Genomic DNA, 26,084 nt, shown 5'->3' on the forward strand with positions numbered 1-26,084 from the left:
GCAAACGCTGGTCCACTGGGCTCTGGGACCACCGGTTGACCCCGGTTTGGGGCCCATCTGTTTGCAGTGCATCCACGGGGATGTCCGACCCTACCCGAGTGCCCAGGCCCGTTTGACGGTCAATGGCCTCACGCGGTCGTTGGTAGTCGGCTTGGCCCCCCGACTAGCCTACCCCGTGATCCTGAGACGCGACTGGCCCGCCTTTGAGGGGCTCCTCCGGTCCATACCGGCCTTTGAGGCCGAGCCCGAGGAGCCCCCAGTGCAGACAGAAGGGGACGCCGAGGAGGTTGGGGCAGGGAACACGGAGGCCAAAGGCCAGGGGGAAGACCCCCCCCACCAGACCTCGATTTGACACGGACTTCTGTCGGGACCAACGGGCCGACCCCACACTCAGCCAGGCCTACGAGCAACTGGCGGCAGTCGATGGATCCGTTGTCGACCCTCACCGTGCCACGCAGTGGCCACACTTTGAGCTCCGGCGGGACAGACTTTATCGGGTTGAGTGGGATGCCTGCACACGGGAGCCCCGGATGCAACTTCTCGTGCCCTGCTGCCACCGACGCGCCGTGATGAGCCTGGCCCACGACGTGCCGGCCGCAGGACACCTGGGGCACGAGAAGACCCTGGCCCGAATCCGGACGCGGTTCTACTGGCCGGGGCTCGATGGGGACGTAAAGCAGTACTGTAATTCCTGCCCAGGGTGTCAGTTGGCCGCCCCGCCTTTGGTGCCCAAGGCGCCCTTGGTCCCCATGCCATTGGTCGAAACGCCGTTTGAACGCATTGCCATGGACCTGGTAGGCCCACTGCCCCGGAGTGCGGCTGGTTTTCAGTATATCCTGGTCCTGGTTGACTATGCCTCCCGGTTCCCGGAAGCTATACCCCTGAGGAGCATCATGGCCCGGACCATTGCCGGCAAGCTGGTGAAAGTGTTTTTCCGCGTAGGATTGCCTAAAGAAATCCTGACCGACCAGGGCACTAACTTCACCTCCCGGTTACTGAAACAGGTCTGCCAACTCCTGGGGGTGAAACAACTACACACCTCCGTCTATCACCCCCAGACGGATGGGTTGGTGGAACGGTTCAATCGGACTCTTAAGGACATGCTAAAACGGTTCCCACCAGACGAGCTATGCCACTGGGACCAACTCCTACCACCCCTGCTACTAGCCATCCGGGAAGTTCCCCAGGCGTCGATCAAGTTTTCCCCCTTCGAACTCTTGTACGGGCGGAGGCCACGGGGCCTCCTGGACTTAATGAAGGAGACGTGGGAGCAGTCGGCCTCCCCAACCCAGGGCCTCCTCCAGTACGTGCTCCGGCTACGGGAACAGCTTACTCAGGCGGGGACCCTGGCGCGGGAAAACCTAAAGGTAGCCCAAGAGAGGCAGGAGCGGAGTTATAATCAAGAAGCGCAGGTACGAGAGTTTGCCACTGGAAACCGGGTTCTGCTGCTCCTACCCTCCAAGGAGTCAAAATTATTGGCCCACTGGCAGGGCCCCTACGAGGTAACTCGGAAGGTGGGCCCCGTTAATTATGAGATTTACCAATCGGGCTGCTGGAAGAAGAAACAGATATACCACATCAACCTGCTGAAGCCATGGCGTGACCGGGAGGGCCTCTCGATTGACCCATGCCCGCCGGACTTGGAGCTAGGCCCGGAGGTGGTCCAAACGAGGGACCTGACGGAGCCCCCATTGGCGTGTTCCCTGATGGACGAGCAACGTAAACAGGCGCAGTGCCTCCTGCGGGCTTTCCGGCAAACCTTCACGGCGCTACCCGGCTATACGACGTTAACCTGCCACACGATCCAAACCGAGCCCGGGAAGGTCATCCAAGAAACCACCCGGCCGGTGCTATATCGAATGCGGCAGGAAGTCGAGAAGGAGGTCCATGTTGGCTCTGGGGGTCATTGAGCCGTCTCGGAGCAAGTGGCGCAGTCCGGTGGTCTTGGTACCCAAGCCAGAAGCTCCTGTCAGTTCTGCATAGACTTCCAGAAGGTCAACGCCATATCACGCTTCGATGCCTACCCGATGCCCCGGGTCGACGAGCTGCTGGGCCGCCTCGGGGAGGCCTGATTCATCACCACGCTGGACCTTAGCAAGGGCTACTGGCAAATCCCGCTCGAGAAGACCTCCAAGGAGAAGACTGCCTTTGCCACCCCGTCGGGGCTCTATCAATTCACACGGATGCCCTTCGGCCTCCATGGGGCTCCCGCGACCTTTCAGCGGCTCATGGACCACCTCTTGCAGCCGCATCAAGAGTACACGGCCGCATACCTAGATGATGTCGTGATCTACAGCTGCCACTGGGAGGACCATCTAAACCAGGTCGCGGCGGCCCTCAGCACCCTGCGGGAGGCGGGGTTGACGGCGAACCCCAAGAAATGCCGGATAGCCTGGCAGGACACCACCTACCTCGGCTATTCCGTCGGGCAGGGGCAAGTCAAATCCCTCGTGGGGAAAGTCCAAGCCCTCGCAGAGTGCCCCCCCCCCGACAACCAAATGACAGGTACGACGCTTCCTGGGACTCGTGGGGTATTACCGGCAGTTTATCCCGCAATTTGCGTCCATTGCCGCCCCCTTGACCGGGCTGCTGACTAAGAATAGCCCGCGACAGGTACAGTGGACCCCCAAGTGTGAGGCGGCCTTTAAAACGCTCCGAAGCTGCTTGTGCCAGGAACCCGTCTTGTATAGTCCGGATTTTGACAAACCATTTATCCTCCAGATGGATGCATCTGATGTCGGCCTAGGGGAGGTCTTGTCTCAGGAAGGGGACGGAGGAGACCACCCCATACTGTACCTGAGCCGAAAGCTGTTCCCACGAGAGCGGAACTACGCCGTGGTGGAAAAGGAGGCCCTCGCAGTAAAGTGGGCCTGCGAGGCCCTTCGGTTTTTCCTCCTGGGTGCCCCTTTCACTCTCATCACAGACCACACCCCGCTTCAATGGCTCATGCATATGAAGGACAATAACGCCCACATTATGCACTGGTATTTGGCCTTGCAGCCCTATGCATTCACCATCCAGCATCGGGCTGGCAAGGATCATGCCAACGCAGACTTTCTATCCCGCCTCGAGGAGATGGAACCACCCAGCCCCGACGAGCAGGAGCCGGACTTGACAGGAGGTGTGTGTAACGAGGCGGTGTGGCTCCCCTCCTCATCCGGGAGGGTCGAGCCCCGTCAATCATCCATAGGGGCGGGGCCTCTAAGCGAAAGTCCCGCCCCCCAGAGGGTCAAGCGGCAACCTGGAAGGATAAAAGCCGGCCCTCAGCCTTCAGTTGGAGCCCAGCCACTGTCAGGAGCAGACCTGTCCACGGGAGCTCCTGACTGGGAAGCTGCTGAGGCCGCAGGCTGGTGTCCGGACTGGCCAGAACTTCCCCGCTACAACAAGGGGCTGCCGGAGCTGCCCCGTGCCCGCTACGATGAGGAGTTGCCGGAGCTGCCCCATGCCCGCTACGACGAGGAGCTACCGGAGCTGCCCCACGCCCACTACGACGAGGAGCTGCCGGAGCCGCCTCGCCCCTGTTGCGGCCCCGAGGACCCCTCGGAACAGGCCTGGCCGGACTTCCCAGAAGAGCTGCCGGATCTGCCGCCCAGCCCTGGCCATGAGGAGCCGATGTGGTGGGACGTCCCTGAAGCTGATCCCACTAACCAGGTAGGCTCGGAGGGGGATACTGGAAGTGGCCCGGGGGCAGCCGACCTGAGTCAGGCTGCAGACCTCCCGATACCCATGGCAGTGTGTTGCGGTCAGGATCCCCACTGACCAACTGCAGCAGTGATCACCGCTACTAGGGCCCCGGGCTGAAACGCAGTGGAGTGGGTGGGCCTGCTTTCCCCCTGCCACCCGTAGCTGGGTGGCAGAATCCCCCTCCCCCTGGCCTTGGGGAGGCCATTAGGCCTACTGTGTGTTTGCTCAACCCTGACTCAAGGGAGCCTCTGTAACTGTGTAACTTTTGCCCCGCCCGAACCAAGGGCTGGGCCCCCTTTGACTGTGCCACTGCTCGGCCCTGTCCCAAAGGGCCTGAGCAACCCGCACTCCTGCCAGCCCGCCCTGAACCGAAGGGCCGGAGCTGGGATATCTGTGTATTGTTACTCAGCCCTGCAGCACAGGGTCTGAGCCCCAAACTGACTGTATATTGTTGCTCAGCCTTGCAGCAGGTGGCCCGAGCTCCTAATTAACTGTGTGTTGGTGCCTGCCCGAACCAAGGGCCGGGCCCCCGTTGACTGTGCCACTGCCCGGTCCTATCCACAGGGACCAACTACCCGTGCGGTGGGCGACAGTCCCGAGAACCGAGACCCACAGACGACAAGTCGAGGCCGGTGTGGCTCCCCTCCTCATCCGGGAGGGTCGAGCCCCGGCGAGTCTCGCTTACCCTATCTACGCTACATTGATGACATCTTCATGATCTGTACCCATGGGAAGGAAATCCTGAAAAAATTCCACCACAATTTCAACAACTTCCACCCCACCATCAACTTCAGCCTGGACGAATCTACATGGGAGGTCCACTTCCTAGACACCACAGTGCAAATAAGTGACGGTCATGTTAACACCACCCTATACCAAAAACCCACTGACCACTATGCCTACTTTCATGCCTTCAGCTTCCATCCTGGACACACCACACGATCCATTGTCTACAGCCAAGCACTGAGCTACAACTGCCTCTGCTCCAACCCCTCAGACAGAGACCAACACCTACAAAATCTTCACCAAGCATTCTCAAAACTACGATACACACACAAGGATATAAGGAAACAGATCAACAGAGCCAGACGTGTAGCCAGAAGCCTCCTACTGCAAGACAAGCCCAAGAAAGAAACCAAAAGAACTCCACTGGCCATCCCATACAGTCCCCAGCTAAAACCTCTCCAATGCATCATCACTGATCTACAGCTCATCCTGTACAATGATTCCTTACTTTCACAGGCCTTGGGAGGTAGGCCAGTCCTCACCCACAGACAACCCACCAACTTGAAGCATATTGTCACCAGCAACCACACACCACACCATAGTAACTCTGACTCAGGAACAAATCCTTGCAACAAACCTCAATGCCAGCTCTGCCCACATATCTACACCAGGGACACTATCATAGGACCTAATCAAATCAGCCACACCATCACTGGTTCATTCACCTGCACATCTACCAATGTAATATATGCCATCATATGCCAGCAATGCCCCTCTGCTATGTACATCGGCCAAAATGGATAGTCCCTACGTAAAAGGATAAGTGGACACGAATCAGATATTAGGAATGGCAATATACAAAAACCTGTAGGAGAATGCTTCAATCTCCCTGGACACACAATAGCAGATTTAAAGGTAGCCATCCTGCAGCAAAAAAAAACTTCAGGACCAGACTTCAAAGAGAAACTGCTGAGTTTCAGTTCATCTGCAAATTTGACACCATCACCTTAGGATTAAACAAAGACTGTGAATGGCTAGCCAACTACAAAAGCAGTTTCTCCTCCCTTGGTGTTCACACCTCAACTGCTAGAAGAGGGCCTCATCCTCCCTAATTAAACTAACCTTGTTATCTCTAGCCTGATTCTTGCTTGCATCTGACCCTGCCAGCAGGTAGGGGATCTTGGGGGACAACTACTGCACTGGTGGGGTGCAAAATAAACTTTATTAAGAAAATGCAAAAACAGGGAAAATTCAATACTGAGGGGTATGGGGTTTGTTAAGGTAGACAATTGGGGAGGGGCTTCTCTTAGTAAATAGTATAGGAGGTTTCAATAGTGGGGTACAATACAGTAAGCTACAATACAGTTGGTAACCAATTAACACTGAAGTATAAATGTAACAGGTAGCTAATAATTTCTATGTAAAGGGTGTGTCACAGCAGCATATAACCAACTAACAGTTATGGGTAAAATGTGTTAAATAACAACTCTAGGTAAAAATGTGTCACAGTGCTGTAAATGTAAAATGTGAGGTGTGTCAGAGAGAAAAAGGGTAACCAATGGGGTTTTATGCTAGACTTCAGTAATACAATTGAGGTTTGGCAGCAGTAGGAGCGGGGTGAACACGTGGGGGAAGGGATTAAAAGAGAGAGAGAAAGGCAGTGGTAGAGGAATGAGGTTGGGGGATGAGGGAAGAGGAGCACGTGGTGGAGCAGAGACCAAAGGCAGAGGCGCTGCGGAGGGAGATTTAAACTCCGGGAGATACAGAGAGCAGAGAGACTGCAATGAGTGACTGGGGAGCTCGGGGGGAGACACGGGCAAGCTTGGGGGGTGGGGTTAGGGCAGCGGGAAGACAAACTTAACCGCAATTATACAGAACACAGCAAAATCTTATTTATGATCTAACTTAACCAAGACTACACAAATTAGCAAGTAACAGAACACAATGCAACAATTCTTTTTTAAACCTAACTTACAGAGCACAATACAAACAATTCTTTAAACCTAACTTAGCCACAGCTATGCAAAATGAAATTACAACTTATCTAGACTAAGAACCTGATTCTAATAGGTGCACCTTACACTATGCCGATTCTTTCATCGGGAGGGGGAGCAGTTCCAGAGGGCAGAGTGGTATGTGCCCAGGGTACAGCCCCGGGGCGGGGGGCTGGCTGCAGCAGTGGGGCGGCTGCAAGCCAGCGGCCCAGGATACAGTCCAGGAAGGCACAGCTTAGCAGCGGCACAGACTTATTTTTAGCAGCGAAGGCGTTGCGGAGCAAGAAACAGATTACAGATACAGACCAAGGAGTTAGCTTGGGTCTGTCTGCTGGGGAAACAAGGCCAGCAGCTAGGACAGGGGAGAGTTCTTACCAATCCCCAGGACAGCAGCAAGCACAGAGGCAGGAATGGCAGTAGCATCAGAGGATGGAGAGAGGACTCAATTCGCTTATAATAATCAGGAGATCTCCAGGCACAAATTCGTTGTTCGTGGGAGGGGAGTTTAAAAATGGGGGTACGCTCAAAAACAAACGAGAGCGGGGAGAGGCCCCCCCAAAGACCCCTAGCTGATCAGACCAGGTGGCAAAGCAAGGACCTTTTCCGAGGTCTGATCAGAAAATGTCCGGCTTTAAAGGCAAACTCAGGCAGTTTCCCACCGGTACTTTTGATTGGCTTCTCTTGATACAGGGGAGGAGAGAAGGCAGGGAAAGGCTGCAGGTAAGCATAGGCATGCCTGGGCATGTTCTGAGCCACAGGTATGACTCATATGCTTAATTAGTTGGCCACTTCAGGTCTTGCATTTCTGGGCAGCACCCACCACACCGAGCCCGGGTCTGAACAAAGGAACCAAACAAAGAAGCAAGAAGCCCCCTCCCTAGGCAGAGCAATGGCTCCAGTTAGTCTGTACAAGCCATTCCTATGAATAGGGCTGTGACTTTAGTTAGCACAATGGCCGGGAGGGGCGGCCACATAGGACAAACAGAAAGGAGAGGGGAAAAAGGAATGCAGCAGGGGGACAGCTGTAACAGACAGCATCTTTATACCTGCCTCTGGAAATTTCCACTACATGCATCCGACGAAGTGGGTATTCACCCACAAAAGCTGATGCTCCAATACATTTGTTAGTCTATAAGGTGCCACAGAACTCTTTGCTGCTTCATATCAAAAGATCATTTTGGATCATTCTTAAAAATGACTGTGTAAAAACTGCACCTTCTTACTAAACCTTTGAAGTGGTCACTTCAGAAAGTGGACTGCCTAGTCAAGGTGATCTATAGAATTATGTTCGTTGTACGTAATAGTATTAGCAATCCCCATTGAAGTACTATATAGCAGAGAGTACATTATTTTTTACCATATGTACAGTAACTGGATACTTGCCGTAGGATTCTAAAAATAGAATGTATATTATCATTCAGAAATTATCTCAGTAGTCAGTGCAGGACATAAATATCTGATGACACCCCTGGTGTCCAGAGAGCTATGAAGATGCCCTCCAGGAATGCTGCATGACTCTTTCTGAACACTGAGCTTCTTGTCTCTACCACTGGAAACTGCTGCTTTACCTCTCCCAGCCCATGTGATTGGGTCAGAGACTGCAAGAGGCTTGGTGTCCTGGTTTTAAATATACAAGGTTGGAGGAAGGGGGTGAATGGACACAGCTCACCATTCTCTGCTAAAAGTAGAGGATCTGCCTCATAGATCTTCCTTTCCCCTTGGCTAATGCAGTGACAGCTCCCCCTTTTATCTGAATTGAATGTAACTTCTGATTTGTAGGCAGTGCTGATAGCGATGCCCATAGTTAAAGTTACCTGACATGTCCCATTGCAAGCCCCTGTTTTCATTCAGCCTGAAATTTTTCTTGCTGAGTGTTTGTTTTTCAAAAACAACTATTTCAGTAAAAATGATTCAGCCATTCCTTAGAACAAGATTAGGAAAAATTCCTGTAGCTGTTTCACTGAAAAGCTCTAAAGCCTCCCTACTTTAAGCAGGAAGTTGAAGCTTATCAGGGAGGTTGCCCTGGAATCAAGGATGTGCTTTTGTCATCCTCATGAAAAACTGCCAAAATCTGGGCAAGTTATTATCCTTGGGAAAAAAACACAGTTCACACATACTCAATAGATTGTTAGAGATTGGCAGCTAAATTCTCTGAAGAGTCTGTTGGTACTAAGCATGCACCATACTCTCAGACCTCCTACCTGCCAAACAAACTGCATTTCTACCATTCCCACAGACAGACTGAGCATGCTCCAGCCTGGGCCTGCAAGATTTTACCTGCAGTTCTTCCTCCTGAATGCCAGGGGATGCTATGGCAATTGGCACAGGAGCTGACATCAGGGATGCTGTTTACCCTGTGCTTTCAATTCCTGCCCACCCCCAACTTTCCTGGCAAAAAGGTAGTGTGGAAGAGGAGGAAACTGCCTGACTCAGAGGCACTGAGGACAAAAGATGTATGGAGTAGGGGTGGAGGAAGTAGATTGGGACAAAATAGGGAGAGATTGGGAGCTATGGAGGTGACACTGGGAGCTGAGGTGGAGACTGGGGCTTGCTAGACCAGGAGACTGGGAGTGCAGGCAAGTGGGAGTGGGGAATGTGAGTGGAGGGAAATGGGATCGGGTGAGCAGCAAGAGATTGAGACCAGGTGAGGAGACAAGGAGAAGAAGACTGACTGGCTGGGCACAGATACTGGGATAAACATCTGGGCGGCTAACTGGGACTGGGAGCAGGGGGGAAAGACTGCAATCAGATGAAGAACATGGGTAGGAGGTGGACTTGGATAAAGAACTAGAGGAGACTGGGATTGGCTGGGCAAGGAGATTGGAACAAGGTGTATGGGTGGAAGATGGGGACTAGAGAAAGGGAAAAAAAGCATAAATCAGAGGTAGCCATGAGGGAAGACTGGGTCTTGGACAGTGATCTTGCAAGGTGAGATTGGGACTAACTGTGCAAAGGGAGAACCTTGGGATGGGACAAGGAGCCAAAAGGGGGCAGATTAGGATGATCAACTGGGAGAGGGTGGACAGAACAAGGACAGAAACAGAATAGAGGGGCAAGGGCAGGGGCAGAAGTGTCTGTTACCATTAAAGCACATTCCCCTCAAGAACCTGTCATGGAATTAAAGATTCCTGAGTCTCACCATTCTGCTGCTGTCAGCAACTATCTGTGGCAAAGAATGTGTTTAGTATTCCTTTTGTGATTGGTCTACATGGAGGATGACAACCTACTACACTCTATATTCATTCTACAACTACTTGGGCAATAGTTAAACCTTTTCTTGCTACTGTCCAAGTTGCTGTTATATGTCTTCCATAAGCAGTAGTAAGAGGAGGCCCTGAGATATAAACCGTGGTATCAGATGCCTGATATGAGGCCTAAGGCCTGAACTAAAGTAATGGTCAAGACTTTGCTAACATAAAGCAAAGTTAAGCTGTGAGCCAGAGGAAGGCCCTGTGTACAGAAGCTGGCAAGGAAAGGGCCGATGCTGCAAAAAGATACATACCAAAAAGGTATTGGACACTAGATATCAGAACATTTGGATACTTGTACATTCCACATGGATAACAAGGAACAGGCTGACCCATCCTAAAGACAGGGTCAAAAGGGTAATATGATGGATAGAGTTGTTTTGTTTGAACCAACACATACAAGGTGAGAAGCGGCACCTTGCTGCGTAGAGGGGTTGTACTTTGCTGCATAGAGGGGTTGCACCTCGCTACATCAGGAGTGATGTGTAACTTGTTTGTACCTGTGTATAAGAATGCATCCCTGGGGTGGTGTCTTTGTCTGGCCTAGTGGGCAGTGGAAGGTCCCACCACTGACTGAGCCGGTCCATTGCCAGGGACCACATATGTACTAGCTAGCAGCACCTTGGATATCTAATTCAGGGAGCTGGAGACTGTGTTTCTCTTTGAGAATAAACCTGGCCTGGGTGCCTTTGTACCTTATTGGAGTCTGTGGTCATTGGGAGTTCTCTCGGGGTTTGCGGTGCCAGCTATCTGCGCAGAGCTGGGGCAGCACACCGAGGGAACACATGCACGCAGCTGACTGATATCAACATTGAACAGAGCAGAGAACCACACTGGTAGCATCTGACAACATAAGCCAGGGAAATAAAAGTCTGAATCACCACATATACTTGGCACAAAAGCTCCATTAATGTCAATCAGACAGTCTGAGAAAAAATCATGGATGTCATGGATGTCATTGATTTTTCCAGACCAGCCAATATTTCTATCATTAATGTACCCAGAGTGATTCACCAAGGCCTTCATATTAATGGAATAGTACTCCTTGCAATTTATATATTCAGTTAATAAATTTGGAGCCTGCAGTACCTAGTGAATACGGCCAGACCAGAAGAATTACTGCTCATTCTCAGAGCTTTTGATGCCCATACAGTCAATCAGACCATGATCAGAGACTGGGATAGCATGTGCTGGGATTACAGAACACACAGGAATTGCATGATGTGTATTTAGGCAATCAGTGGGTGATTGCCAACACTTGATTTAAGAAAAGAGACTATCATCATGATACATACCAAAGCAGTGCAGTATGCACATAAATAGATTTCTTGCTTACTCAAATGAACCAGCATAAGATGGTTAAAGCTTAAAAGGTTATCTTGAGCAAAAACAGTCTCATTCCAACACAACCCATTGGTGGCAATGCTTGTGACTGGCAAATAGACACGGCCTGAGCTTTGCTCCAGTGAGACACACATCAAAAGTGGGAAGTATGTGACACGACTGCAGTTAGGGTGACCAAATATCCCGATTTTATAGGGACAGTCCCGATATTTGGGGCTTTGTCTTATATAGGTGGCTATTACCACCACCACTACCACCCCCCACCTCCCCGTCCTGATTTTTAACCCTTGCTATCTGGTCACCCTAACTGTAGTCAAGTCTAGGGAGACAATTAAAAGGTTTGAGATGAGATATATAAATTGGACCAGCAGAAGAGGAGTGGTGTATCTTCAGGAACATATTGATCCAAGAAGCTAATATGCTATGTTGATGTGCTAAGTTGGGTAGACGACAATATCATGTAAAACTGTGGTGGAATGAGGAGATGCAGCAAGAAGTAAGAAATAAGAGAAGCCAGAAGGGTGATGGACAATAACCTTTCAGAAGAAGTAGTTGTTGCCTGCAGAGCCTCCAAGCAAAAAGCAAATCAAGCAGTCAGAAAGACAAGAAACCTAATTTAAGAAGAGCTGTATAATAAGTTGAACAACTGTGAACTTGACAACAAGAAACATATGTGATCAAATGGACAAGAAACAAAAGGAGAGAACATGAAGCAACCATGCCATTCGTAAGTGTTGCAAAGGGCAGACTGCTTGTTACAGTAATGTAACCAATGTTGAGAATACTACAATGGTCTGCCTAATGAAGAGAACCCTTTATATGCCATACTACAAGCATGTGAACTGATAATCACAGATGTTGATGACTGTTAAGGCTGCCCTGCTGAAGATAGCACCTGGAAAAGCAGCAGGTCCAAACAAAGTCATGTAGGAAATTATCAAAGCCTTGAGACCGGTTGGTATCCACTGGCTCATGTAAGTCCTGCATGCTATTTGAAAAGAAAAGAAAAAACCGCAAAGACTGGAGAATGTCTATTGGTACCATTATACAAACAGTAAACAATTGTTTAAAGTACTGAGAAATTAAGCTTCTGTCCCATTTCATGACACTATTACAGAGAATCAGGTAGTTGCATTCATCAAATAGCAGAGCCCATTTTTGGAAAGAAGCAGTTTGTTTTTAGAAAAGGAAAGTGGACAACAGGTAGTATGTTCATCACTAGACAGTTGGTAGAAAAGAACCTGGAGCTTCTTTCGAGCACTTTCCTTGATTTGGAGAAAGCATTTAACAAAGTACTTTGGCAACTACTGCTATGACTAGGTGAGACAATGTTTGTATGACAGTTCCATGAAAAAGGTGAGAATGCCCTTCAGTGTAATGGAAGCTTTTGAGGTGAAGGTTGAGCTCCATAAAGGATCAGCCTTTAGTCCATTACTATTCATAATTCTGATGGCCTTCATAAGAAAGCAAATCCAAACGGAAGATGATACTGCATTAATGGCCCATAGTGAGGAAGTTTTGGTCCAGCAGATTGATGCCTGGAACAGGAAACTAACAAACTATTCCTCTAAATGAGTAAAGAAAAGAGTGAAGACATATGAGTGACTCACATGCAACCACAAGAGATGAATATCAACATCAAGGGCCAACGCCTAAATCAGGTTTCTGCTTTTAAATACCTTGGGGGCCAGTTACCAGCAAATGTAGAAATTGACAGAGAATTGCAACAAGCCTGCGCAGTGTGGGGAAAGATACGTGTATTTTTTCTTGATAAACCAATGTCCAGATTACTTCAGGGCCAACTATACAAAACCATGGAAAAACCTGCTCTTCTGTATGGATCAGAGACATGGGTGACCAGAGAGAGGCACTTGAGAGGACTTGAAGCTGTTGAAATGAAATGTTTGAGGGGAGCAATGAGGGGTGATATTGCTGGACAAAATGCTGAATGATGTCATCAGGAGTAAGACCAAGATCTACAATATCAAAGAGATGCTGTAAGAGAGGAGTCTCAGATGGTATATGGCCATGCATGGATAAAGGGATTTCTTTTGGGGAGGCATTTGAGACTAAGGCTAGGTCTACACTGGGAGGGAGTCGACCTAAGATATGCAGCTTGAGCTACGCGAATAGCGTAGCTGAAGTCAGCATATCTTAGGTCAATTTACCTGACCGTGAGAATGGTGGCGAGTTGACCACTGCCACTCCCCCGCCAACTCTGCTTCCGCCTCTCACAGTGGTGAAGTTCCGGAGTCGACAGCAGAGCGATGGGGATCGATTTTATCGTGTCTACACTAGACGTGATAAATCGATCCCCAATAGATCAATCACTACCCACCGATCTGGCAAGTACTGTAGACATACCCTAGGAGTCATAGGAGGAGGAGAAGAAGAGCACTGCCAAGAAAACAATGGATACATTGGGTATGGGAGGACAGAGTGGATGTAAAGTGTTAGCACCTGTTAGTAAATATTAATCCTTTTAGTTTTCTTTTTCTTGTATATTAAATTTATTTACATATGAACTATTGTCCCAAAATCTTCAAGGTATTATCAAAAAGTGTGTTTGAATAGTAAGGCCAGAGTGCTGGTTTATAACCTGTGAGTGACCTATATGAAATAATTTCTGATGGACCATACTTCATTATGGCTGGTGCCTCCAAGTCTGGAAAAACAGATGTTCAGGAAAGAGACCCCCTCAGACTAGTAAAAGTGTCTGCAGAAATATAATTAGGATTGGGAGATTGATAAGGAACAATTGTTATTGCAGATGTTTTCTGTAATGATGAAATGGGGATCCATTAAAAGATGTTAACTCAGTGAGAACTGCTGGTTGTACCAGCTGTCAGTAATAATGACTGGATTACAATTCCCGTGAGGTTACATGATTGATAAGCTAAAACTACCGTAAAGGATTTTCCATAAGTAATGAAGTAAAAGACATTAAAACACGGTGAAATTAATCATGGAAAAGTATTTTTCCCTCCAAAAAGGGTTTTATAGGGTCTCATACCCTATAAAAGGACATAGGTTTTGAAAATCACGTAGGGAGTGAAAACTGCCAGCATCCCACCAGTTACAGAGGAGAGAGATGCAAAAGCCAGCTCTTTACCTTACACCAAGGATAATAATGTATCTATTCTTTCTGTATTCTGTATAGTGCTGTACATAGCTCAGACTGATCATCTTTGATTAAATAATTCCATTTGAGTTTATTCAACAATTTTGAATTGTTAATAAATTCAAACATACAACAGGAGTGAGTATTGGACCAGCAAGCCCGAAAAAAAGACTAATCCAGTGTCCCAACCCCAGCTAGCTTGGAAAAGGGAAGAAGATATTACATTGGGAGGGCCAGAGAGACCATGGTGATCTTTGTCCCATCTACTGTCCATTGTAGTTTAGGATGTCCATCTATTATTTCCTGCACATTGCCCAGCCTCACTACTGTCTGCAGCAAGGCACACTTTAGCAGCTTGCATATCGCAATGACAAGAACCTCCACCACTGATTTTTCCAATGCCAAATTGATTACCTCATCCATTGGAAGTAATCTGGGGCTGCAAGTTTCCACATGGTGATCACCATTCATTTCTCCAGTGTAGGGACAGCTGTCATCTTGGTGTTCATTCTCTGCAAGATGGGGTTGAGCTGAGCACACAACTCCGGGAATTTGCTTTTCTGCAATGAAAGTTCTGGAGCCACTGCTTGTCATCTCAGGTTTGTGTCTCAATTTGGCCCCACCACTCGATCCTCATCAGATGGGACCAAAATTGCCACTCCACCAGTTGCAGTCATTCTATAGTCATAATCCAGCCATCCTGTTTAGTTTGTCAAGTGCAACATCCTTGCAAAAACAACAGGATCATATGCCCTGTTCTTACAATGGAGAAAAGAGATGTATTCCTCTGTGCTGCATCAGTGTTTTCAAGAGGGAGTTCAGGAGTTTCCAGTGGTGAGTTCATGAGCGGTTGGCTGGCATGGGAGAGCTGTTGATAATAGGATAGAACAGCAGGAATTGTAGGAATCTGACTCCAATCCCAATTTTTGGAGAGTCTTGTGATTATCCCATAATACACATCAGCTGTCCCACAATGCACAGTGGCAATTTCCCACAAGGTAGTGCTCCTGGCAGTGAGATAGAGGACACAGGGATCCTCAATCACAAAGCAACATCCTTTTTTTGTTGCTGATACAACTGTGTGGACACAATCCATTGGCGCAAGCACCCAAGTATGAACACGCTGCCAAAATGGTTTTGTTGGTGTCACAATGCCAAACACAACTGTCACTGAAACAACCGTCTAGTGTCCACACAAGGACTTATGAAGAGATGGGAACACAGAGGAAAAGAAGAGAAGTAAACATGTTCAGGGAATATTGAATTGGGAGGCTTGGTTTTGGCAGCAATATTATCAAAAGCCCTCCCCCACCCGCAGATTCCAAAGGCCCACAGATTAAGGCTGTCATTAAAGATTGCCTTCTCTGTGACAGCCCCAGATTTCCTGGCTGGAATCACAGCCGTAGTCTCCTAGACAGTCAAGGAGGAGGGGTTCCATTAGCGCTGAGATTTTACAGGGAAAGTGTGATATGGAGAACAGCCTGGGGTGGGTATTTCCCTCCCCCCCCTCGTCTGCACCGTGCAGAGCAGGCTGCTAGAGCTGTAAGAAATGTCTGCAAAATCATCAAGCTCACGGGATCTCCGCGGTGAATTTAGTAGCACGCAGGAGCTTACATGGGGAGTGCGTTTTACGGTCATGTGTTCCTATCCTGCTTCCAGGGTGAACCTCGCAATCGTTCTGGGAGCATCTGTCACGGTCCGGACCCGCTCTCACATCCTGTGGGCTCCCAGCGTGACCTCCTGCAGGAGGAGTAGGTGATCCGGGAGGCGTTTAGGACCCAGGGGAATGCCAGCCACCGTGCGGGGCTTTGGTGCCCACGCCTCCTACCAAAAATTCACAGCCCGGTGGAGCTGAGGCGCTCTCATTCACAGTTTTCGCGAGAGATCTGAGCCTGAAGCTGGCAGAGAGGGAGCCTTCTCCCGCACCCATCTCAGCAGCAAGGGCACCTGCAGGAAAAATACCCCCAGGCAAGGCTGCGTGGCACTGTGAAGGTATTTGGGTTTGTTTTCTTCTGGCTTTTCACAGGCTCCTGCCTCCCCTTCGTCCCCCACCCGTCCATGGTTTCAGCACTACCCTGCCTGGACAGCTCTCAGCCGCAATCCTGCACCGCATTCCTTCCTGTCCTCTCCTCCTCCGCTCTGCCTGCACATTCCCTCTCAGCGCCTCGTCTTGCACTTCCAGGAGCAATAACAGAGAAATTCTCCAGCCAAAACCCCAGCACCCGGCAGGGCAGGGACCGGGGCACAAGTTGGAGGGGAAAGTTCAGCTGAATGATGCAATCTAAAAGCAAAGCGGGGGAAGGGGAAAGTGAGGGGAGGATGGAAGGATCCCTAGCCAGGCGCTGGCAGAAAGGGCGCGTGCCCAAGACCAGCAGGGAGCTGCTGCTCTTCAGCAAATTGCTGTCTGTTTTCATCCTGCGTGTTAAACCTGAAGCGCGAGGACGGGCTGGAGAAAACAGTCAGGGTCAATCCAATGTTCTGGTTGCCCGAAGGGAAATCATCGTTAATGGTGGTGCGCGCGCGGGGGAGGGGTGTGGGGTGAGTCACTTCCACCCGGCTCCTCTTAGCTCCTCCACTGCAGAAACTCAAGGAGTAAGTTGCTCTCATGTAATGTAAGGGTTTTTTTTAAAGCTTTATCTTAATCCATTTAAAAACACCTGAAAGGCAAATAAAGGCAAGAAATACCATGTATTTTATAGGACCAACTGTAATTGATTTTTAGCTGTTCAAAGCTTGGGGGAGGATGTTGTTTTTGTGGGTCCTTTTCCCCTTCTCAAAATGTTGATTCCTAAATAATTGCTCCAAATAAGCCTAAATAAAAATGAAGTTAAGGAACATATGGCTGGTCTTTCTTTCACACTAGTCAGTGACTAGATGGGAATGATCAAATTATAGAAGATTTCATGGAATCAGATGATAAAACTGATTTTCTAGTATATGAAAAGTTAACATGGTGCCAGCATGTAAATGACATACTATGCAACAACATTATGCCATGCATGGCATAGCGAAGGTAAGGATTTTATTTTTCAGCTATTAGTAAATTGGATAACCTTATATGTCTTTTACCGATTTGTAGTTAAGTATCCAGCTTGAAGTTAACAGGGTCCATTTGTTTTTGTCAGCATAATCAGTTCTAACAAATAGAAAATATTGCTGATGATTTTAAGGATTTTGTTGATTCATCTAATCTTTGAAAATCATTGAGTATTTTGTAGGAATCGGCCTTTTGCAAAGTAATACAAAATAATGGAAACTGTAATCATCCATTTTAAGAAGTTTTTAAGTTCCTGGCTCATTATTTAATCACTCCTGACTTTTTAATCTTGTGCAGACCTGATTCTGCGGCTCTTACTTATATTGCATAGCACTTACTCCAGTGAGGAGTCCTCTTGACTTCTGCAATGTAAGGGCTGAAGGAATTAATTTGACAGCATTGGTTCACATATATAATTCATTAAAGTCTGTTTGCTTTGTACATAGAGGATACCTTATTCAAACACCAGGACAGGCTGCTGGTGTTCCAGAAGAGGACAATATTGGATAAAATGAAAATGTCATGACCAGTTTTATAGTAAAAATCAGATGTGTTCCTTAAACCTTGGCTCTCTAAGTCCCTGCAGCTTTCCATTTACATGTGCAATTGATGAAGCATTTACATCACTGTTTGGCAAGAGCATTTTATTCTCTCCATTTCTAATGTTACCATTTCTGAAGCATCTGGACAGCACTGTGATATACACATGGCATGTAGTAAAGAAACAGAAGCAATATCAAGCGTATGTTATCGGGAAGGGTAAGGGTTGCGTAGTTCAATGAGTAGTGGCCAATGCTGATTTTGTCTGGTGAATAAACAGAGCCCCATCCCTCATGAATTCAATACAATCTCAAGAGATTTAATCTGAAAACTCCCAAAACAGTATTTTTCTTTATAGGATTTGTGGAAATCAAAATACTAATGCCTAGCACTTTCCTTAACAGACTACAACCCTTTATCCATTCTAAAATGAAATTAAGCTTCTCCTTTTATGTAAATTTGGAACTGAAGGTGTGTGTAGGGTGACCAGATAGCAAGTGTGAAAGATTGAGATAGGGGTGGGGGGTAACAGGAGCCCATATTTAAAAAAAGCCCCAAATATCGGGACTGTCCCTATAAAATCGGGACATCTGGTCACCCTAGGTGTGTGCAAGGGGTCAGAAGTAAAACCCTAGGTGTGTGCAAGGGGTCACTTGTAAGTAAAACCACAGGAAAATTCCAGCATTTCCTCATTTCAGTGGCGTGGAAATCCAATCTTTTTCTTTCAAAATAAATGCAGTACAGCATTAGTAAGGGACTGATCCTGGAGGCCCTACTCAGGAAAAATGTTCACTGTCTTCACTGGGAATTATGGCACAATTAGAATTAAAATCTGCAGGATTGTGCCAGTCATGTACAATTAACATTAGCATGCAGTGAACTGTTGTTTTTAAAAGATCCAACATTTATAAGGGGGATCAAAAGAACAGGAAAATTAGGTAAGTTATGTTTTTTTAAAGGCATAGGAATAAATCCATTGACTATGTCAGGTACAACTTATACATATGCTTGTGTAGATATTGTAACACAAATCGTCTCTACCCACATAGTTACTCCCGTCCCTCAGCATTTCAGTCACTCATCACTCAGATTTCAGCATGTTTCACAGATATCATATTTGTATGTGAGAATTCATGGCACTACCCATTTACTGATAATGTATTCTAAAAGAAGAATATTAAACTGCATGCATAGTGTAGTCTATTGGATTGAGTCTGAAAAAAGCCTATGAGTATAGTACTTTGTGAAGGACTGCATACTGACATTTGGACTATTTGACACATATTTCATGAATGACGTGTCCTACTGCCTGTTCTATTCCTTCTGAATGTTCCATACTTTGCATGCCCAAGTTCATTGATGACATTGCATATGATATGCATTTTATCAAGGCTTGGTTCCCTATTGATATCAAATTATTTGAGGAAAGACTGCTATAACTTTATTAGCTTATAAAATATTTTGTACAAAATATTTATTTAAAAGGTAGTTGAGTCCCACCACACTATGACACCCTTCTACAAAACTTACGTATAACTTATGATGCAAATTCCAGACTTAGAGATAATTGGCCAAATTCTCAATCTCTTTTACACCCTGCCACCTTATTACTTGAATCTCTTAAAGCCTATCAACCAACCTATGAACACAACAGGAGCAAATGGATGTAGGTAGTGCAGCCTTTCCTGCTCTAGTTGCTGTGGAAAGGTGCCACAAATATCAATCTAGTTGCTGCTGTGTTTTGTCCTGCACTATGGCTCAACTACTAGTGCTGGATAGATAAGTGTTGCGCTCAGGTAACCTGTAACTGACTTAGGGCTTTTCTACCTGGTGCAGCAATACATACTGCAGCGGTATGATTTCTAAAGCCACTAATATGTTGTACATTAGTTGGTCCATGTAGACCCTTTTGGTTCACACTAAAAAGTTCCCTGTTACTTTTTAACAATTATCGCACAGTAGGGAACCAGCAGGGTCTGCATCGACTGAATGGCAGCTTACTGTGCTTTGGAAATCAGACCCTCATAATGTCCACTACTCCACAATTAAGACCTGGCCAAAAGTTGGGGAGAGGGGGAAAAGACTAACTTGAGAGCATTAGGGATCTGTCATGTATTAGTGTCACTAAACTTAAGGAAGTGTTTATATTTATACCTTAGCTAGGATTCCTAGTTCCAGGAAATTCTTAGAATACTGTTGAGTCTGATGCTGATGTTATCATCACAACCATTTCCTATTCCCACAGTCAAGAGAAGCTACAACGCACCCATGAAGTAAATACCAGACTTAGAAAGATAATGAAATAAGATATTTCCCTCCATTTAACCCCACTGAGCCATTCTAGTGCTTCATATAGAGAAGTAGGAAATGACTGTGATGGCACTAGTAAGATGGGACTCTAACAACTTCTTGGATTTTGATGGGAGAAAGAATCAAAGCAGAGGCGCAAATATTAGTGAAATATAAAGAAACATTAAGCTGCTGAGGCCTAGATTGTGCCATTTAGGCCCAGCCTTACACTGGGGACAATGTGGAGCTGCAGAGCCCTGGAAGGAGCACTGGACACACTGTCTCGTGGAGCTCTCTAGTGCATAGGAAAAACATGCACATAGCTACATTTCAGCCCACGAGGTACAGCATAACCCTGGTCAGTATATAAGGAGTGGAATGATAAACGCACGGTTAGGGTACTAACTCAGGAAACCAGTGCTCAGCCTCCTGCTCCATCAAACACTTCCTGTATGACTTTGAGCAGATCACTTTGTCCCACTGTGCCTCAGTTCCCCTCTATAAAATGGGGATAATAGTACTTTGCTGCACAACAGGGGTGATATGAGGATAAATACCATAGTACCTCATGGTATTTAGTGTAACAGAGGCCATATACGCACTATATAGAGATTCAGTTATAACTTCATCTCTCATTCCCTGTTTGACAGGGGGGCTGGAACAATTTTTATAGTGAGGGTGCTGACAGTCATTGAACCAGACTGTAAACCTTGTATATAATGGAAACCAGTTCAAGCCAGGGGTGCTGTAGTACCCTGCATCCCTATTCCAGTATCAATACCATTAGGGGGTAGAATCTAACCCCAAGTTGTTTTACAGAGTTAATATCAGCATATTTTAAAAAGCAATTTAATGAGATGACACCCACAGGGTGAAAGTCGAGTCACTCTCGACTACCGTCTTATTTCCATTTCTACCCACTCACTTCCCTTCCAGAATGCTTTGAGCAGCCAATATCCTCATGGATGCCAGGAGTTAGAAATTAAGGACCAGATCCTAATGGAGCTATGCCTATTAACACCAGCTGAGGAGCTTTCCCTAATACTTGAGACCATCTAAAAGCCATGACAGCAAGCTTTCAGATGGCTTACCGCACTGGCTCTAGCTCTCAAAGATCTGTAGATAGGGGTAACAAATCCAGCTGGAACTGAAGTTAGTGGTTCTATTAATTTATTAAGTTTTTGATGAATTTGCTTTAAAATTGCAAGGCAAGATGGTAATCGGAATAATCAGAGCAGTGCTTAAAAATACATACGATGTGATGTTAATATCTAATTTGATGGGAACCCACAGGATCAGAGAAATGTTATACATCATTGGAAAGCTGGAATCATCAGATTTTTGGTGATGTATAGCATTAGTTTATCAATGATGATTCACAAGCTATAATGCCAGATGTAGTAGTGTGAAGGGCAGTAGAGATAAGAATTGTCTGGAAGATGGAAAGATGGGAGTGGAATGATTTTAAGGCAAACAAAGAAATCTGGGTACAGGATTGGCTGCAGTCCAAAAGATTTCAATGGTAGAGACAAACAGCTGATAGGATGCCAAAGAAAATAATGCAGACAACTAAGTGCTAACTTCTGGCTCTGCCGTTGGCTTGCTGTGTGACTTTGGGAAAGTCACTTAAACTTTGTGCTTCAGTTTTCCCACATATCAGATGACATGAACAGTGCTTACCCATCTTTGTAAAGCACTTTGAGATCTTCTGATAGAAAGACCTATGTAAGTGCTGCTGCTTCTTCTCATCTCAAAGCATCTTTACAGACAGAGAAGTACAGTACCATGCATTCCTGCCCATGACTTGTTCCTCCACTAAGCGCAACCTGGTCATGTTCCTGTGTATGATGTCCCACCATATAAAAGCTGGTTGGCCTCTAGGTTGGACTGACCTTGGTTGTATTTGTAATATTTTCTTTGGCATCCTGTCAGCTGTTTATCTTCAGCAGCATCTTCACCAATCTTCTTTGGCATTTATTGTCAGTTCACCAGTTGTCTTTCTTACAGCTCACATCATTGACCTGATTGTGTTTCAATACAACTTAACCTTTGGGTATGCCATTTTCATGTCTTGTTTTCTTGATGTCTCCTGTAGTTGTTGAGCCTTTTTCCAGATAGTTCCTTGACCAGTCTTTGTGATTTCTTCATCACTTTCCCCAATACTTTTACTTCTACTTTCCCAGCAGTCTTGGCTTATTTGCACTTTTCCTATAATATTCTTGTTTTCTTGCTTGTCCAACTTTCCTTTGTTTTCTCATGTCTTCTAATAATTTCCTTTGCAGTGTTTTGCATCACTCCCTTGATTATTTTCTATCCATTCTGTAGTGAGATTTCTTCCTCATAGCAAATTAATGACCGGAAAGGCCCTCCAAGTGTCACCTTGTATGCCTCCCTGCTATCCTTTAATTTATCAAGGTCAAATTTGGCTCCAGTTGCACCTATCTTTTTCTTGGACTTGAACTACTAATTGGAAGGATTAAGTTAATCACAGTTACACTTGGTGCTTCTATAGACTAACATCCTAGCGTGACCATTTATCCCTTTTACTGATAATAATGTGGCCATTCTGGTTTCTGGTTTGACCATCTGATGAATTCCATGTAACCTTTTGCATGTCATTTGAAACCAAGTACCACAAAGAACCAGATTGTGCATCTCACAGCATTAACCTTTCTTCATATGGTTTCTCATCCCAGTGCCATGTGGGCTAACCCTGTTCATTTGCTAACCATATCCATAACTAAGCTTTGCATTTATATCTCCCATTATCAGGATCTTATAACAATCAGGAAGCTCATCTACAGTGGCATCCAACTGTTGATACAATCCACGCTTCTCTTCATCTTTTGATACTTCTGTTGGTGCATAGTTCATTGTAGGAAGTAGTGTCAATCTGCTCAGACATCAGTTTCCAGCTGTTCATTGAAGTAACTGTTCTGTTGTCCACTGTTATAGCAAGCCCAAGCCTATGCTTCACTTGGGCACTTAAGTGTTCGGAATAAAGGAAAGTATAATTCTTAACTGTCAACTGTCCTGTACCCAGCCAATGTGTCTCTTGTATGGCAGCAAGGGAAACTTGTAACTTCTGTAACTCCTCTGCTTTTAGCTCATTTAGGCCTGGGAAAAAGTAGAGTTCTAACATTCCAACTGTTATCCAAAAATCCATTACTATTTCCATTTGCTAGGCTTGATGACCCTTGGTCAAAATCCACATAAGTCAGTCTGGCTTGCTGAACTGTTTCTCTAATAAGTAATTTTATAATACAGTGGCTTATTAGGCTAACCCACCCTATCCCACTCATGGGAAAACCATGTCATAGCCTGCTGGGAACTAGTATCAGTGGTTCCACCCTTGTCCACTTACCTTCCAAAGCTAATGAGCTTGGACTGCTCAGATTTGAAAGCAGAGTTTCCTTCTCCTTGATAGACTTGCCTGAAGAGGCTAAGCGATCACTGTCTGTCCCCATTTGAAATCAGAGTTTTCCTTCTCCTAGAGATAGTTCTTTCTGCTAGACACTTCATGCTGGGACAACAGCATAGAGGTAGGTGTCCTGGGTATTGGATGGGGGTAGCCTGTCTTTGGGGAAATCCAGAAAGGTAACACTGAATATTACAGAATAAGGTGCTGTGAACCAATAGTATTATTATTATTACTAATATAAAATAAACACAGGTCCCTCATGCCAGGCAAAACCACAGGCCATTGACTGGAGAAACCAGCTTATTTTCAGTAACACAAGCATCCGGTCCCTTCTCTGAATCTTTTTGGGAACTGAACTTAATACATTGAAATAAAAAATGATGTATGTGATGAATAGTTACTTCTCGTTCAATATTTCTTGTTTTGAATAATGATTGTTATTTTTCCTGGTATATGTTTGGGCTTTGTTCCTTTGGAGGAATGATTTATTTTAAAAAGCTGTGAAAGGACCCCAGCAGAGGAAGAAGTCATAATATGTTCTCAGCAATGCTCTTGTCTAACAAAGGCTCTGTTTTGCCATTGCACAGCAACACCATTCCAGAGGGAAAAAAATGTCAGCACGCTTACATGAAAGAATAAAAGATGCAAAGTTAGTTTTAAATCTGGAGCATTTTACACAAGTAAGAATTGTAGACAACCTAAGAGGAGAAGGGGAAAATGGCAATGTGTGGGTATGATGACAGGGAATGTGCATCTGTTACATATTTAGGAATTCAAGAGATCAGTACCATTTGAGAAATCACAGGGACAATTAAATTGGGTAGCTCTCTGGCATTAATGTGTGTTACTAATCTAAATACCATGGGGGCCAAATCATCACATGGTGTAAATCAGCATAGCTCTGTTGAACTCAATGGAGCCACAGTGAATTACAACAGCTGAGGAACAAGTCCCATGATTTCTAATGGAATTCTGACCTTTACTGCTTGTTTATATGTGCTGTGGATTATTTTGCAGTACCAATACTGTATTTCAGAGAAAACTTTGTTTAGCCCATTGATCAGAGTGTTCCGTAGGATAAGAAGCTTGTCTCCATAGGAACAAACTGTAAAATGTATTTGAAAATAAATGGTCTTCGTCGCAGTGGGTATTTCTAAATCACTTACTGGCAACCAATATCTTCGTGAAATGGGGACTGTGACTCCCTCTGGATGTGTTTAACACATTTTGGGTGCTTCCACAAACTAAATAAGGTAATAAAATAATACTCATATTAAGAAGTAGCATCATTTATGATGCTTGTTATACAGAAATCATGTAAAACAGACTGTAAGTAGTAAAGCCCCCACCCATACTTTAAGAATCTGAAAGAACAGGAGAGTTTAAAAACTAAAGAAATATAATGAGACAGATTCTTTCCCCCATTTCTTGCCCTTGTGCACTGATGAAGGGCAGAATCTGGCTGCCTCAGCTCAGGCAAGAATGTGCCCAGATCCTAACAGTGCAGACATGGTGAAAGGGGCAGGGGGCAGGAAAGGAGCATGGCAGAGTGCAGTTCTATTCCACAAATTCTCAGTTGGTGTATGATCCCTTAGAACCGTATCCAACTGACATAAATGAGAGTAGCTCCTAGGCTGCTCTAACTTACACCAGGGGTAGTGTCAGAGCTGCTGCAGATTGAGAATTAGGGAGCTTTAATTGGCTCCCTGACTGCACCCCTCCTCTGCTGAGCAGACCTTACAGCAGCAAAAATTCTGGTTCCATGTGTTTCTTTGGCTTTTAAGCCACTGTTAAAACAGATTGGAAACTGATATACCACTTCTTAGATGACACTCCCATGCTGGGGGGGGGGTGTTAGTTTTAAATAAGTACAATGCCATCAATTATAATTAAAAAACTTATTAAATGCAAGAAAACTAATGACACAAAGTTTGAAATTTTAATTAAAAAACAAAGGCCTTGTTCTTGTGCAGCCTGCGTCAGTGTTAAACCAGTGTAACTCAATTGACATCAATGGAGTCCCCTCAAATTACACCAATGTCACTGTCTATGGGTATGTCTACAATGAAGTTAGACACCCCTGGCTGGAACGGACCAGCCAACTCGGGTCGTGAGGCTTGGGCTAAGGGGCTGTTTAATTGTGGTGTAGATATTCAGGCTCAGGCTGCAGCCTGAGCTCTGGGACTCTCACGTCATTCAGGGTCCTAGAGCATGTCCAGGATGCAGCCTGAGCATCTACACACAATTAAACAATCACTTAAATCGAGTTCCATGAGCTGGAGTCAGCAGGCAAAGGCCAGGTATGGGTTTTAATTCCAGTGTAGACATACCTTAAAACTCCATTATTTTTCAAACAACTTTCTTCAAACCTAATAAAGTACCCACATCACTGAGGGGTATGTAGTGTCTACATTTTAAAACCAAGCTTCTTTTGAGGCATCTCAAAAGAGAAATCTGAACTTTTTTTTCTGTAAAGGCTGAAAAACTGGGCCTGATTCTGATCTTACTTCACAAAAGTGTAGCTCCATTGACTTCAGTGGAGGTATCTCCTGATTTACACCAGTAAAACTCCTAAGAAGTTTCTGTGGCATTTTTTGTTATGCTTATAGCAGCCCAGGACTTTTTTTTTATAAGCATAGCTAAGAACAAATATGAAAAATTTAAACACAAAATGTAAAGT

The 26,084-nt window shown here is 45.9% G+C and overlaps 1 protein-coding gene across 1 annotated transcript in view; it reads left to right on the plus strand.

The window, feature by feature from the left end:
* The first annotated feature begins 15,822 nt into the window (after window positions 1-15,822).
* The window catches only part of CLVS1 (clavesin 1), a 118,213-nt gene continuing 107,951 nt past the window's right edge, over window positions 15,823-26,084 (plus strand). Inside the window, exon 1 of the mRNA XM_050941183.1 lies at window positions 15,823-16,109. The gene's annotated coding sequence lies outside the window, so the exon portion shown is untranslated. The remainder of the gene's footprint in view (window positions 16,110-26,084) is intronic.

This window comes from Gopherus flavomarginatus, chromosome 2 (genome assembly GCF_025201925.1).
Source record: "Gopherus flavomarginatus isolate rGopFla2 chromosome 2, rGopFla2.mat.asm, whole genome shotgun sequence".
NCBI lineage: Eukaryota > Metazoa > Chordata > Testudines > Testudinidae > Gopherus > Gopherus flavomarginatus.